Genomic DNA, 17,323 nt, shown 5'->3' with positions numbered 1-17,323 from the left:
TGTAGTCACGGTGGATTTCAGAAAATAAGGTTCATCTTAACTTTTGACGTCGTCTTGGTTGAATTCCGGAATTCAAGGGATTAAAAGAAAATCTTTAAAATCTAAAAGATTTGATTTTTCGGCGAGTAAGGAAATTAAGATCTCTATAATTAAATAAGATAATCTGCCTCAATTACACTATCTGATATTTCCATTATAAATTAAACTCTTCCGTTCCATTATTCTCACCATTTCTATACTTTCTTTCTTAGTTCGTACATCTAAAAGATTGTGAAAATGCTTAATCCCGTTCTAATCCTTGATATTTTCCTAATTATCATTTCTGTCATCCTTCTTTTCAATCTTCCACCAGAAAAATCTGTTTACTTATACTATTACCTTGGGGTGATACTATTCTTAATTATATCGTGTCTTTATATTGCTATTCGTATTAATATCCATGGTCTGTAACCTCCGTGTTGTTATTGGACTTTATATTTTCTCTTATATTTTGGAGCTTTTTGCCTTTTTATTCTCTTCTCGACCTCTAATAAAGCGAGTAATGGTCCAGAATTCATAAGTATGAAGTTTTGAATGAACTCAATGTTCTAAACAAGAAAGAATGTAATAGCACGATTTGATTTGTCAAATTATCAGAATATCCGGAAAAGACTGAATCATCAAAAAAATATGTTCTTGATATTTTTGAGGCTAAATAGAATACAAGAGTCGTGTAACATGGCACATGATGACGTTAAGATATGTGAATCATCACGTTCCATTAGAAACTCAGCATGAATTACTGTAATATAATCACGTTGATCAAGTGTCATTATATTATACTAATTCATGCATCAATTTCTTTACATCTCTCCAGAATTCATTCATAAATTAAACTTAGATTTTACAGAAGTTTCCAATATAATGAAACACAGGAAGTACGAAGAGGTATATAATTTTGGACGAGAATATTTATGAAAATATCCTCAGGAATATCGAAGATATTTATGATGATATTTTGGTACTTCCAACTTCGAAGGTTGATGAAGAAAATTTTTTTGCAATATTTTAACATGACTTCAGAGCAAGATATTCTCTAAAGATTTCAACGGATCTAGAATTACCTGGATTCTTTGAATATAAGGTATGGTCCTTGCATTTGTCCTTGGTCTCCTTCGTGGTTAGCTCAATCCGTTTTCCAGTTCCAACTTTTCTGAGCTTTTCCAACATACTATTCTTTATTATCAAACTTCCGACGATTAATGTCGTTTACGGTTGCCCACAGTTTCTGCTGCTTCATTCAGCTTTTTTAAAGTTCAATGTATTGATTCGTAGGCTGGGTGCTTTTCAAAATTTCAGAATTGAAGATCGTAATTCTAGGAGATAATTGTTATATGTACACATATAACTATTGATGTAGAAAGGCTACGAGATTCGAAATACTGATTGCTGATTTCCTGTAATTGGTATGGCAATTCTTGTTACAGGATGCGTATGAGTATATGATAAGACTTCAATAGATAAATATAGTGATTTGTCAGAGAGATTTAAGCCAAGGATCAACGAGGTTGCTGGTACATCTACTGATAATATGGTGGGATATAAAAGGTTCCCCGATAACAACAAAAGAGCACGCATATATATCAAGATTATAATAAGGTTGTTTTGAACGAAAAGTCGAAGTTGATTTGCTGGAGCTGTGACAAAATTGACTAATTTTGGATAGGAATTGCAAAGTTATTTTCGGTAATAACAATGCCAAAAGAGTTAACACATATACGTGTTTAACGTTTACTCAGGTTCCAAGAGTTTTCAAGTGCATAACTATATGCATCAATCTCTTCTTACGTAGATGAAATGCGGTTGGTTCATCCTCTCGATTGAGGTGTTTTCAAGAATTACGAAAGGTTTGAACGCAGATTGTAATCGTCAAGATACAAATGAGGTTTAAGATGAAATCAAGTGGCAACTTGAAGAAATGTTTAGTTTCATATGTTATAATCAGTATTTTAATTCATTTTAATTGTCTAATGTTTTTAGTCCACCGTCGATAGTCCACAGTTAACAGTCCAATAATTCATATATAGTTTAATATATCATTTTCGAATTAATTAATACGTATCGTGACCCGTGTACATATCTCAGACTCGATCACAACTCAAAGTATATATATTATTTGAGAATCAACCTCAACCCTCTATAGAGAACTCGATCATTACTGCATATAGAGTGTCTATGGTGATTCCAAATAATATATATAGATGTGTCGATATTATATGTCAAAACCTTGTATATGTGTCCCGATATTTAAAGTGTGTAAAATAAATACAAAAATTAAATGACGATAAATAAAATTACGAGAATATAAATTGCGATAATTAAACTGCGATAAATAAATTGCGATAAATAAAAGGTAATACGGAATTAATAGTTAGCTAGGAACAGTTAGCGTGGATTCTTAACAAAATTTCTCATAGTTGATTTGTTTGTTTCTAACAAATTTTATTTTGTCCAATGCTTTCTTCATTATGCCACTTGTTGGATTCTGATAGATCAAAATCCAAATAGGAAATTGAATGAAAAGGGTTATTCTGCGGTGAACGGATACGTATATCGATGGTTGTAAATAGGATAGTAAATGACTGTTGAATTAAATTTGAAAGAATGTATAGTGTAACTTATTAATGTGAAATCTAAATATTTCTCGGGTATTACCTACCCGTTAAAATATTTTCACCATTAACAGTTTGTATAAAAGAATTTTTAATTACAATCTTTATGAAAATATATATACATATATATTTTCTTCAGATGTAATCATGGATTTAATGAGTCAATATGATATTTACTCATCTGATTTACCGTTAGAATAAGAGTATATAATCTCTAAAACATTAGAGATTACATAATCGCAATGTCGAACGAAGATAAATGATGTAGAACGTCATGTATAATGATGATTATACTCGAGGTACAGAATGAGATGTTGAGGCATGTGATGTTGAAACTTGGGTTGTTGGTGGTACTGTTGGTGCCGGTGATGTTACTGAAGCTGGTAAGTTTTGCACCATATTCTCCAAATTAATTATTCGAGCGTGAAGTTCGTTGACTTCTTCTATTACCTATGAATGATTGACGGTTGGAACGAGCGGATGAATAAGGTTCAGAATTTGGGATATCATATATTCGTTGTGGGATATCCTAGAAATGGGAGTGAATATGGTGTTTCGGACAGGTTCGCCGGTAAGTGCTTCAGGTTCTTCACCAAGAGGTGAATTCGGTTGGTGGAGGGGATTGCCTTCTTCGCGTCTTTATTGATTAAGTAACTACGAACCCATCAGATGAATTGGGGATGGCTGATTGGTTGATTCATTCTGGTGACGCTGCTTCCGGAGTTTAGGTGAACATCCATGTCGAAATAGTTGTCGAAATCCAAGGGACTTGAACTAGTGGCGAGTTCCATTTCGTACGATTGAGTAAAGGGTTTTTTAATATAAAATGATTTTCAGATATCGGATGATATTCTAATTACATAGAATACCTATACATAGTACAAAAGATCCCGTAGATTACGGAGGGAATTACGGGAACGTGTCAGATAAAGTCTACAGTAACAGATACGCTAAAATATGGATTAGCAGATACGATAAGATATGAATTTGTCTATACACTATTCATGCAATCAATGCAGTAAGATGTGTCTAGACTAAGAATGATAAGTAGGTAATTTCCTAAAGATGATAAGCAGATGATTTCCGACTAGCAATGATAAGCAAAACTTTTGACATGCAGACACGGTCAAAGTCCAGACTTACTAATGCATCTAAACAAATATCAGTTAGACACATTAATGCAAGACCTGGTTCACTAAGACCACCGCTCTGATACCAACTTTCAACACAGTGGGGACAACCACCGTCCCACCCAGTTCCTTCCTAGATAACCGCCTAGTGACCACTGAGTGTACCTCAGATAATGATTTTAGAGCCTGCCTCTCGGCTACTGCCAACCCTCGTAAGGGATCGCAAGGAGTAAGAGCCAATGCTTCGTCACAGGTAACACTGTGAGAACCTCCTTTACGACTAACCCGCACCAACGGTGTTAAACCAGATCTGATGCCAACTGAAGCGAACCGTCCTAATCCATCCGTATGAAGTCCATATTGATTAAAAATGATTTACAATAGTTGGTTACATCACGAGGTACTTGACCTCTATATGATACATTTTACAAACATTGCATTCGTTTTAAAAGACAAACTTTCTTTACATCGAAAGTTGACAGACATGCATACCATTTTATAATATATCCAACTATAATTGACCTAATAATAATTTTGATAAACTCAATGACTCTAATGCAACATCTTTTGAAATATGTCATGAATGACTCCAAGTAGTATCTCTAAAATGAGCAAATGCACAGCGAAAGATTTCTTTCATACCTGAGAATAAACATGCTTTAAAGTGTCAACCAAAAGGTTGGTGAGTTCATTAGTTTAACATAATTAATCATTTCCATCATTTTAATAGACCATAAGAATTTCATTTCTAGTTCTCATAAATATACGTCCCATGCATAGAGACAAAAATCATTCATATGGATTGAACACCTGGTAACCGACATTAACAAGATACATATAAGAATATCCCCTATCATTCCGGGAAATCCTTCGGACATGATAAAACAACATTGAAGTACTAAAGCATCCGGTACTTTGGATAGGGTTCGTTAGGCCCAATAGATCTATCTTTAAGATTCGCGTCAATTAATAGATCGTTTTACTAATTCTTAGGTTACCAAGCAAAAGGGGCATATTCGGCTTCGATCATTCAACCATATAATGTAGTTTTGATTACTTGTGTCTATTTCGTAAAACAGTTATAAAAATTATGCATGTATTCTCAGCCCAAAAATATAAAGGGTAAAAATTATGCATGACTATATTGAACAATGCAGGGTTGGCCTCGGATTTACGAACCTATATCATTTGTATATTTATTAATATACGTAATTTGTAATTGAACAAATATAAATTTATTTGTTATGTTATATGTATTAAATATATCCTTATTTATATATAGATATATATAATTTGTTTGTTAAAAATAGTAATAATAGTAATATTATCATAATTTTAAAAATGACAAAAATAATAATAATGTTAATACTTAATATTACTAATAAAGGTAATAATGTTAATAATAATTCTATTAATGATAATAATAGTGATATTAATAATAATGCTTGTGAAAATATTAATTTTATTATTAATGATAGTTATAATACTGATTTTAGTAATCTACATAATAATACTCGTGATAATACAAGTAATAATACTTATGTTAATATTATCAGTTCTATTATTTATAAAAGGATGCTAATACTAATATTTTACGAAAATGATAATAATTTGTATTATAAATCTATCCATGATAATAATATTATGGTTTTAAATTTAATAATAATATCATAATTAATACTTATAATAATAATAAGAATAGATATAATTCTTATAATTATAATGTTAACAACAATTATGGTACTTTTAATAATAATTATATTACTAATTATAATACTAATTCTAACAATAATAGTAATCATAATGATAACAATAATAATAATAATAATAATAATAATAATAATAATAATAATAATAATAATAATAATAATAATAATAATAATAATAATAATAATAATAATAATAATAATAATCATAATTATGATAATAATAATAATACATATATTAATATTAGTTATAATATTAACAATAATACTAGGTAATGATCATGATATTAATAATAATAACAATTAAAACAATAATAGTTAATACTTGCAATAACAATAACAACCATAATAATAATAATAATAATAATAATAATAATAATAATAATAATAATAATAATAATAATAATAATAATAATAATAATAATAATAATAATAATAATAATAATAATAAAATGAATTCTACCTCAAAATGCCTAAAAAAATAGTTTGTCACCAGCAAGACTCGAACCCGAGACCACTCGCATACCCGAACAACCCCTTAACCATTCTGCTGTAACCGTCTTTCTGATTAAAATGCTACAAAATTTTTATTTACCCTATATAACTTCTGTTTTCTTTTTCTTCCTCATTCTACTTCAAAATTTCATCGATCAACACCAAATAACAAACATTCAGCGAGTTTTAAAGTTGAATCATATTGAAAATTGAAACAGAAACGCTTGGTTGTGATTATTTAATCCTATCAAAATCGAAAAGTAAAAAAAATAAAATCATAACAGACATGAATAACACGTCTTGAGCTTGAATTCAATTTCGTATTTTTAAAATGTTTTAGCTCATACTTCCTGAATGAAATTAATTCTAAATCAGTCCTAGAATCTTTCTGAGTTTTTAATTGAAACTGAAACATCAAAAATCAATCGAATTTTGTGATGAACACCTTAGTTGACTTTTTGAAAATAAAAGTTTGACCTTCAAATTAAGACTCGATAAGATGAATTGGACTTTAAAACTTTCCAGAAAGTTTAAATAAAAGATTTAGAATGAAACTGCATTGATAGATTTTTAAATGAATCAAGAAATCGATATTTTTGAAAAAATAAAACAAGAACAGGGTATACGAACTGTTTTCTTCCAAAAATTCATATTAATTTCGTAAAATGGGAGCTGTTTTATTTGTTAATTGATAGTGGTGATAAAAGAACTGAATAAGTTAACTAATCTTACTCAGCAATTCGATTGATCTATGGTTCCTCTATGAAATGTCCCGTTCTTATTGATTAAAAACGTTCCATATTAATTGATTTCGTTGCGAGGTTTTGACCTCTATATGAGACGTTTTTCAAAGACTGCATTCATTTTTAAACAAACCATAACCTTTATTTCATCAATAAAGGTTTAAAAAGCTTTACGTAGATTATCAAATAATGATAATCTAATATATCCTGTTTACACACGACCATTACATAATGGTTTACAATACAAATATGTTACAACAAAATAAGTTTCTTGAATGCAGTTTTTACACAATATCATACAAGCATGGACTCCAAATCTTGTCCTTATTTAAGTATGCGACAGCGGAAGCTCTTAATAATCGCCTGAGAATAAACATGCTTAAAACGTCAACAAAAATGTTGGTGAGTTATAGGTTTAACCTATATATATCAAATCGTAACAATAGACCACAAGATTTCATATTTCAATACACATCCCATACATAGAGATAAAAATCATTCATATAGTGAACACCTGGTAACCGACAATAACAAGATGCATATATAAGAATATCCCCATCATTCCGGGACACCCTTCGGATATGATATAAATTTCGAAGTACTAAAGCATCCGGTACTTTGGATGGGGTTTGTTAGGCCCAATAGATCTATCTTTAGGATTCACGTCAATTAGGGTGTCTGTTCCCTAATTCTTAGATTACCAGACTTAATAAAAAGGGGCATATTCGATTTCGATAATTCAACCATAGAATGTAGTTTCACGTACTTGTGTCTATTTTGTAAATCATTTATAAAACCTGCATGTATTCTCATCCCAAAAATATTAGATTTTAAAAGTGGGACTATAACTCACTTTCACAGATTTTTACTTCGTCGGGAAGTAAGACTTGGCCACTGGTTGATTCACGAACCTATAACAATATATACATATATATCAAAGTATGTTCAAAATATATTTACAACACTTTTAATATATTTTGATGTTTTAAGTTTATTAAGTCAGCTGTCCTCGTTAGTAACCTACAACTAGTTGTCCACAGTTAGATGTACAGAAATAAATCGATAAATATTATCTTGAATCAATCCACGACCCAGTGTATACGTATCTCAGTATTGATCACAACTCAAACTATATATATTTTGGAATCAACCTCAACCCTGTATAGCTAACTCCAACATTCACATATAGAGTGTCTATGGTTGTTCCGAAATATATATAGATGTGTCGACATGATAGGTCGAAACATTGTATACGTGTCTATGGTATCTCAAGATTACATAATATATAATACAAGTTGATTAAGTTATGGTTGGAATAGATTTGTTACCAATTTTCACGTAGCTAAAATGAGAAAAATTATCCAATCTTGTTTTACCCATAACTTCTTCATTTTAAATCCGTTTTGAGTGAATCAAATTGCTATGGTTTCATATTGAACTCTATTTTATGAATCTAAACAAAAAAGTATAGGTTTCTAGTCGGAAAAATAAGTTACAAGTCGTTTTTGTAAAGGTAGTCATTTCAGTCGAAAGAACGACGTCTAGATGACCATTTTAGAAAACATACTTCCACTTTGAGTTTAACCATAATTTTTGGATATAGTTTCATGTTCATAATAAAAATCATTTTCTCAGAATAACAACTTTTAAATCAAAGTTTATCATAGTTTTTAATTAACTAACCCAAAACAGCCCGCGGTGTTACTACGACGGCGTAAATCCGGTTTTACGGTGTTTTTCGTGTTTCCAGGTTTTAAATCATTAAGTTAGCATATCATATAGATATAGAACATGTGTTTAGTTGATTTTAAAAGTCAAGTTAGAAGGATTAACTTTTGTTTGCGAACAAGTTTAGAATTAACTAAACTATGTTCTAGTGATTACAAGTTTAAACCTTCGAATAAGATAGCTTTATATGTATGAATCGAATGATGTTATGAACATCATTACTACCTTAAGTTCCTTGGATGAACCTACTGGAAAAGAGAAAAATGGATCTAGCTTCAATGGATCCTTGGATGGCTCAAAGTTCTTGAAGCAAAATCATGACACGAAAACAAGTTCAAGTAAGATCATCACTTGAAATAAGATTGTTATAGTTATAGAAATTGAACCAAAGTTTGAATATGATTATTACCTTGTATTAGAATGATAACCTACTGTAAGAAACAAAGATTTATTGAGGTTGGATGATCACCTTACAAGATTGGAAGTGAGCTAGCAAACTTGAAAGTATTCTTGATTTTATGAAACTAGAACTTTTGGAATTTATGAAGAACACTTAGAACTTGAAGATAGAACTTGAGAGAGTTCAATTAGATGAAGAAAATTGAAGAATGAAAGTGTTTGTAGGTGTTTTTGGTCGTTGGTGTATGGATTAGATATAAAGGATATGTAATTTTGTTTTCATGTAAATAAGTCATGAATGATTACTCATATTTTTGTAATCTTATGAGATATTTCATGCTAGTTGCCAAATGATGGTTCCCACATGTGTTAGGTGACTCACATGGGCTGCTAAGAGCTGATCATTGGAGTGTATATACCAATAGTACATACATCTAAAAGCTGTGTATTGTACGAGTACGAATACGGGTGCATACGAGTAGAATTGTTGATGAAACTGAACGAGAATGTAATTGTAAGCATTTTTGTTAAGTAGAAGTATTTTGATAAGTGTATTGAAGTCTTTCAAAAGTGTATAAATACATATTAAAACACTACATGTATATACATTTTAACTGAGTCGTTAAGTCATCGTTAGTCGTTACATGTAAGTGTTGTTTTGAAACCTTTAGGTTAACGATCTTGTTAAATGTTGTTAACCCAATGTTTATAATAACAAAAGAGATTTTAAATTATTATATTATCATGATATTATGATGTACGAATATCTCTTAATATGATATATATACATTAAATGTCGTTACAACGATAAACGTTACATATATGTCTCGTTTCAAAATCATTAAGTTAGTAGTCTTGTTTTTACATATGTAGTTCATTGTTAATATAATTAATGATATGTTTACTTATCATAATATCATGTTAACTATATCTATAACCATATATATGTCATCATATAGTTTTTTTACAAGTTTTAACGTTCGTGAATCACCGGTCAACTTGGGTGGTCAATTGTCTATATGAAACCTATTTCAATTAATCAAGTCTTAACAAGTTTGATTGCTTAACATGTTGGAAACATTTAATCATGTAAACATCAATCTCAATTAATATATATAAACATGGAAAAGTTCGGGTCACTACAGTACCTACCCGTTAAATAAATTTCGTCCCGAAATTTTAAGCTGTTGAAGGTGTTGACGAATCTTCTGGAAATAGATGCGGGTATTTCTTCTTCATCTGATCTTCACGCTCCCAGGTGAACTCGGGTCCTCTACGAGCATTCCATCGAACCTTAACAATTGGTATCTTGTTTTGCTTAAGTCTTTTAACCTCACGATCCATTATTTCGACGGGTTCTTCGATGAATTGGAGTTTTTCGTTGATTTGGATTTCATCTAACGGAATAGTGAGATCTTCTTTAGCAAAACATTTCTTCAAATTCGAGACGTGGAAAGTGTTATGTACAGCCGCGAGTTGTTGAGGTAACTCAAGTCGGTAAGCTACTGGTCCGACACGATCAATAATCTTGAATGGTCCAATATACCTTGGATTTAATTTCCCTCGTTTACCAAATCGAACAACGCCTTTCCAAGGTGAAACTTTAAGCATGACCATCTCTCCAATTTCAAATTCTATATCTTTTCTTTTAATGTCAGCGTAGCTCTTTTGTCGACTTTGGGCGGTTTTCAACCGTTGTTGAATTTGGATGATCTTCTCGGTAGTTTCTTGTATAATCTCCGGACCCGTAATCTGTCTATCCCCCACCTCACTCCAACAAATCGGAGACCTGCACTTTCTACCATAAAGTGCTTCAAACGGCGCCATCTCAATGCTTGAATGGTAGCTGTTGTTGTAGGAAAATTCTGCTAACGGTAGATGTCGATCCCAACTGTTTCCGAAATCAATAACACATGCTCGTAGCATGTCTTCAAGCGTTTGTATCGTCCTTTCGCTCTGCCCATCAGTTTGTGGATGATAGGCAGTACTCATGTCTAGACGAGTTCCTAATGCTTGCTGTAATGTCTGCCAGAATCTTGAAATAAATCTGCCATCCCTATCAGAGATAATAGAGATTGGTATTCCATGTCTGGAGACGACTTCCTTCAAATACAGTCGTGCTAACTTCTCCATCTTGTCATCTTCTCTTATTGGTAGGAAGTGTGCTGATTTGGTGAGACGATCAACTATTACCCAAATAGTATCAAAACCACTTGCAGTCCTTGGCAATTTAGTGATGAAATCCATGGTAATGTTTTCCCATTTCCATTCCGGGATTTCGGGTTGTTGAAGTAGACCTGATGGTTTCTGATGCTCAGCTTTGACCTTAGAACACGTCAAACATTCTCCTACGTATTTAGCAACATCGGCTTTCATACCCGGCCACCAAAAATGTTTCTTGAGATCCTTGTACATCTTCCCCGTTCCAGGATGTATTGAGTATCTGGTTTTATGAGCTTCTCTAAGTACCATTTCTCTCATATCTCCAAATTTTGGTACCCAAATCCTTTCAGCCCTATACCGGGTTCCGTCTTCCCGAATATTAAGATGTTTCTCCGATCCTTTGGGTATTTCATCCTTTAAATTTCCCTCTTTTAAAACTCCTTGTTGCGCCTCCTTTATTTGAGTAGTAATGTTATTATGAATCATTATATTCATAGATTTTACTCGAATGGGTTCTCTATCCTTCCTGCTCAAGGCATCGGCTACCACATTTGCCTTCCCCGGGTGGTAACGAATCTCAAAATCGTAATCATTCAATAATTCAATCCACCTACGCTGCCTCATATTCAGTTGTTTCTGATTAAATATGTGTTGAAGACTTTTGTGGTCGGTATATATAATACTTTTGACCCCATATAAGTAGTGCCTCCAAGTCTTTAATGCAAAAACAACCGCGCCTAATTCCAAATCATGCGTCGTATAATTTTGTTCGTGAATCTTCAATTGTCTAGACGCATAAGCAATCACCTTCGTTCGTTGCATTAATACACAACCGAGACCTTGCTTTGATGCGTCACAATAAATCACAAAATCATCATTCCCTTCAGGCAATGACAATATAGGTGCCGTAGTTAGCTTTTTCTTCAATAACTGAAACGCTTTCTCTTGTTCATCATTCCATTCAAATTTCTTCCCTTTATGCGTTAATGCAGTCAAGGGTTTTGCTATTCTGGAAAAGTCTTGGATGAACCTTCTGTAGTAACCAGCTAGTCCTAAAAACTGGCGTATGTGTTTCGGAGTTTTCGGGGTTTCCCACTTTTCAACAGTTTCTATCTTTGCCGGATCCACCTTAATACCTTCTTTGTTCACTATGTGACCGAGGAATTGAACTTCTTCCAACCAAAATGCACACTTTGAAAACTTAGCGTACAATTCTTCCTTCCTCAATACTTCTAACACTTTTCTCAAATGTTCACCGTGTTCTTGGTCATTCTTTGAGTAAATAAGTATGTCATCAATGAAAACAATGACAAACTTGTCAAGGTATGGTCCACACACTCGGTTCATAAGGTCCATGAACACAGCTGGTGCATTAGTTAAACCAAACGGCATGACCATAAACTCGTAATGACCGTAACGTGTTCTGAAAGCAGTCTTTGGAATATCATCTTCTTTCACCCGCATTTGATGATACCCGGAACGTAAGTCAATCTTTGAATAAACAGACGAGCCTTGTAGTTGATCAAATAAGTCGTCGATTCTCGGTAGTGGGTAGCGGTTCTTGATGGTAAGTTTGTTCAACTCTCGGTAGTCGATACACAACCTGAATGTACCATCTTTCTTCTTGACAAACAAAACAGGAGCTCCCCACGGTGATGTGCTTGGTCGAATGAAACCACGCTCTAAAAGTTCTTGTAATTGGCTTTGCAGTTCTTTCATCTCGCTGGGTGCGAGTCTGTAAGGAGCACGAGCTATTGGTGCAGCTCCTGGTACAAGATCTATTTGAAATTCAACGGATCGATGTGGGGGTAATCCCGGTAATTCTTTCGGAAATACATCGGGAAATTCTTTTGCAATGGGAACATCATTGATGCTCTTTTCTTCAGTTTGTACTTTCTCGACGTGTGCTAGAACAGCATAGCAACCTTTTCTTATTAGTTTTTGTGCCTTCAAATTACTAATAAGATGTAGCTTCGTGTTGCCCTTTTCTCCGTACACCATTAAGGGTTTTCCTTTTTCTCGTATAATGCGAATTGCATTTTTGTAACAAACGATCTCCGCTTTCACTTCTTTCAACCAGTCCATACCGATTATCACATCAAAACTCCCTAACTCTACTGGTATCAAATCAATCTTAAATGTTTCGCTAACCAGTTTAATTTCTCGATTCCGACATATATTATCTGCTGAAATTAATTTACCATTTGCTAATTCGAGTAAAAATTTACTATCCAAAGGCGTCAATGGACAACTTAATTTAGCACAAAAATCTCTACTCATATAGCTTCTATCCGCACCCGAATCAAATAAAACGTAAGCAGATTTATTGTCAATAAGAAACGTACCCGTAACAAGCTCCGGGTCTTCCTGTGCCTCTACCGCATTAATATTGAAAACTCTTCCACGGCCTTGTCCATTCGTGTTCTCCTGGTTCGGGCAATTTCTAATAATGTGGCCTGGTTTTCCACATTTATAACAAACTACATTGGCATAACTTGCTCCGACACTACTTGCTCCACCATTACTCGTTCCGACACCATTTGTTCCTTTCGTTCTATTAACCCCTGGTCCGTAGACCTCACACTTCGCCGCGCTATGACCATTTCTTTTACACTTGTTGCAAAATTTGGTGCAGAACCCCGAGTGATTCTTTTCACACCTTTGGCATAGTTGCTTCTGATTGTTGTTGTTGTTGCTGTTATTATTGTTGTTGGGATGATTGTTGTAGTTGCTGTTGTTGTTGTTGTTGTTGTTGTTGTTGGGCCGTTTGTTGTAGTTGCGATTGATGTTGCGATTGTTGGGATAATTGTTGCGATTATTGTTGTAATTGCTGTTGTTGTTGTATTGGTGATTCTTATCACCGTTTTCCTCCCACTTTCTTTTGACTTGCTTCACATTGGCCTCTTCAGCAGTCTGTTCTTTAATTCTTTCTTCAATCTGGTTCACTAGTTTGTGAGCCATTCTACATGCTTGTTGTATGGAGGCGGGCTCGTGTGAACTTATATCTTCTTGGATTCTTTCCGGTAATCCTTTCACAAACGCGTCGATCTTCTCTTCCTCATCTTCGAATGCTCCCGGACACAATAGGCACAATTCTGTGAATCGTCTTTCGTACGTGGTAATATCAAATCCTTGGGTTCGTAACCCTCTAAGTTCTGTCTTGAGCTTATTGACCTCGGTTCTGGGACGGTACTTCTCGTTCATCAAGTGCTTGAATGCTGACCACGGTAGTGCGTACGCATCATCTTGTCCCACTTGCTCTAGATAGGTATTCCACCATGTTAACGCAGAACCTGTGAAGGTATGCGTAGCGTACTTCACTTTGTCCTCTTCAGTACACTTACTTATGGCAAACACCGATTCAACCTTCTCGGTCCACCGTTTCAATCCGATCGGTCCTTCGGTTCCATCAAATTCCAAAGGTTTGCAGGCAGTGAATTCTTTGTAGGTGCATCCTACACGATTTCCTGTACTGCTAGATCCAAGGTTATTGTTGGTATGTAGCGCAGCCTGTACTGCGGCTATGTTTGAAGCTAGAAAAGTACGGAATTCCTCTTCATTCATATTCACGGTGTGTCGAGTAGTCGGTGCCATTTCCTTCAAAATAGTTAAATGGAACAAGTTAATCATACAGAATATTAAGAGTAGTTAATAGTATTTCGTAGCATAATATGAACTCATTTATAAAAGCTTTTTCTTCATATTAGCGTTTTATAAGTTTAAATTCGGGTAGTACCTACCCGTTAAGTTCATACTTAGTAGCTAATATACAATTCAACTACTACAATTCTATATGAAAAACTGATTATAATAATATTTCGCGTTCAAACTTTTATACAATATTTTACAAACTTACAATACCGCTTATTTTACATAAAGTATGAAATATAGCACACAATAACTTTGATACAAGATAGTTGTGAAGACAATTCTAGCTAGTACACAAGTCGTTCAGCAAAGGCAATAAATACACGTAATTCATACGTCCAGAAACAAGTCATGCATTCTGGTTTTACTAGGACTACTTCCCATCCTTGGTCTTGTGCAACATAACCGTTATGGCCGTTGATAAGACAGCGTGTTGTAACGTCATCAAAGGGACGAGGGTTACGTAATGTCCAACAGTCCCGTAATAATCTAAAAACCTCATTTCTTACCCCAATTACCGACTCCGTCACTTGTGGAAACGTTTTGTTTAATAGTTGTAGCCCGATGTTCTTGTTCTCACTTTGGTGAGAAGCGAACATTACTAATCCGTAAGCATAACATGCTTCTTTATGTTGCATGTTAGCCGCTTTTTCTAAATCACGAAGTCCAATATTCGGATATATTGAGTCAAAATAATTTCTTAACCCGTTGCGTAAAATAGCATTTGGGTTCCCCGCAATATATGCGTCAAAGTAAACACATCGTAACTTATGGGTTTCCCAATGTGATATCCCCCATCTTTCAAACGAAAGTCTCTTATAAACCAAGACATTCTTGGAACGTTCTTCGAATGTCTTACAAACTGATCTCGCCTTAAATAGTTGTGCCGAAGAATTCTGGCCGACTCTAGACAAGATTTCATCAATCATGTCTCCGGGTAGGTCTCTTAAAATATTGGGTTGTCTATCCATTTTGTATTTTTAAACTGTAAAATAGACAAGAGTTAGATTCATAAAAAAAATACTTATTAATACAAGCAATTTTTACATATATCATAAAGCATAAGAACACTATATTCCATATATTACACCACACGAATACAACTATCTTATTCCGACTCGCTCGTTTCTTCTTCTTCGGTTTTGGTTCGTTTTGCCAAGTTTCTAGGGATATATGATGTTCCCCTAATACGAACCGTCGTTGTCCACATTGGTTTAGAAAAACCTGGTGGTTTAGAGGTTCCCGGGTCATTGTTACAACTTAAGGACTTCGGGGGTTGACGATACATATAAAGTTCATCGGGGTTGGAATTAGATTTCTCTATTTTTATGCCCTTTCCCTTATTATTTTCTTTTGCCTTTTTAAATTCAGTTGGGGTAATTTCTATAACATCATCGGAATTCTCGTCGGAATCCGATTCATCGGAGAATTGGTAATCCTCCCAATATTTTGCTTCCTTGGCGGAAACACCATTGACCATAATTAACTTTGGTCGGTTGGTTGAGGATTTTCTTTTACTTAACCGTTTTATTATTTCCCCCACCGGTTCTATTTCTTCATCCGGTTCCGATTCTTCTTCCGGTTCCGATTCTTCTTCCGGTTCCGACTCTTCTTCCGGTTCCTCTTCGGGAACTTGTGAATCAGTCCACAAATTATTCCAATTTACATTTGACTCTTCATTATTATTAGGTGAGTCAATGGGACTTGTTCTAGAGGTAGACATCTATCACATAATATCAAACACGTTAAGAGATTAATATATCACATAATATTCATATGTTAAAAATATATAGTTTCCAACAAAAATGTTAAGCAATCATTTTTAAAGAAAACACGGTCGAAGTCCAGACTCACTAATGCATCCTAACAAACTCGATAAGACACACTAATGCAAATTTTCTGGTTCTCTAAGACCAACGCTCGGATACCAACTGAAATGTCCCGTTCTTATTGATTAAAAACGTTCCATATTAATTGATTTCGTTGCGAGGTTTTGACCTCTATATGAGACGTTTTTCAAAGACTGCATTCATTTTTAAACAAACCATAACCTTTATTTCATCAATAAAGGTTTAAAAAGCTTTACGTAGATTATCAAATAATGATAATCTAATATATCCTGTTTACACACGACCATTACATAATGGTTTACAATACAAATATGTTACAACAAAATAAGTTTCTTGAATGCAGTTTTTACACAATATCATACAAGCATGGACTCCAAATCTTGTCCTTATTTAAGTATGCGACAGCGGAAGCTCTTAATAATCGCCTGAGAATAAACATGCTTAAAACGTCAACAAAAATGTTGGTGAGTTATAGGTTTAACCTATATATATCAAATCGTAACAATAGACCACAAGATTTCATATTTCAATACACATCCCATACATAGAGATAAAAATCATTCATATGGTGAACACCTGGTAACCGACAATAACAAGATGCATATATAAGAATATCCCCATCATTCCGGGACACCCTTCGGATATGATATAAATTTCGAAGTACTAAAGCATCCGGTACTTTGGATGGGGTTTGTTAGGCCCAATAGATCTATCTTTAGGATTCGCGTCAATTAGGGTGTCTGTTCCCTAATTCTTAGATTACCAGACTTAATAAAAAGGGGCATATTCGATTTCGATAATTCAACCATA

The sequence above is a fragment of the Rutidosis leptorrhynchoides genome, chromosome 3 (genome assembly GCF_046630445.1).
Source record: "Rutidosis leptorrhynchoides isolate AG116_Rl617_1_P2 chromosome 3, CSIRO_AGI_Rlap_v1, whole genome shotgun sequence".
NCBI classification, from domain to species: Eukaryota; Viridiplantae; Streptophyta; class Magnoliopsida; order Asterales; family Asteraceae; genus Rutidosis; species Rutidosis leptorrhynchoides.
The sequence above is the reverse complement of the archived record's forward strand: the minus strand, read 5'-3'. Positions refer to the sequence as shown.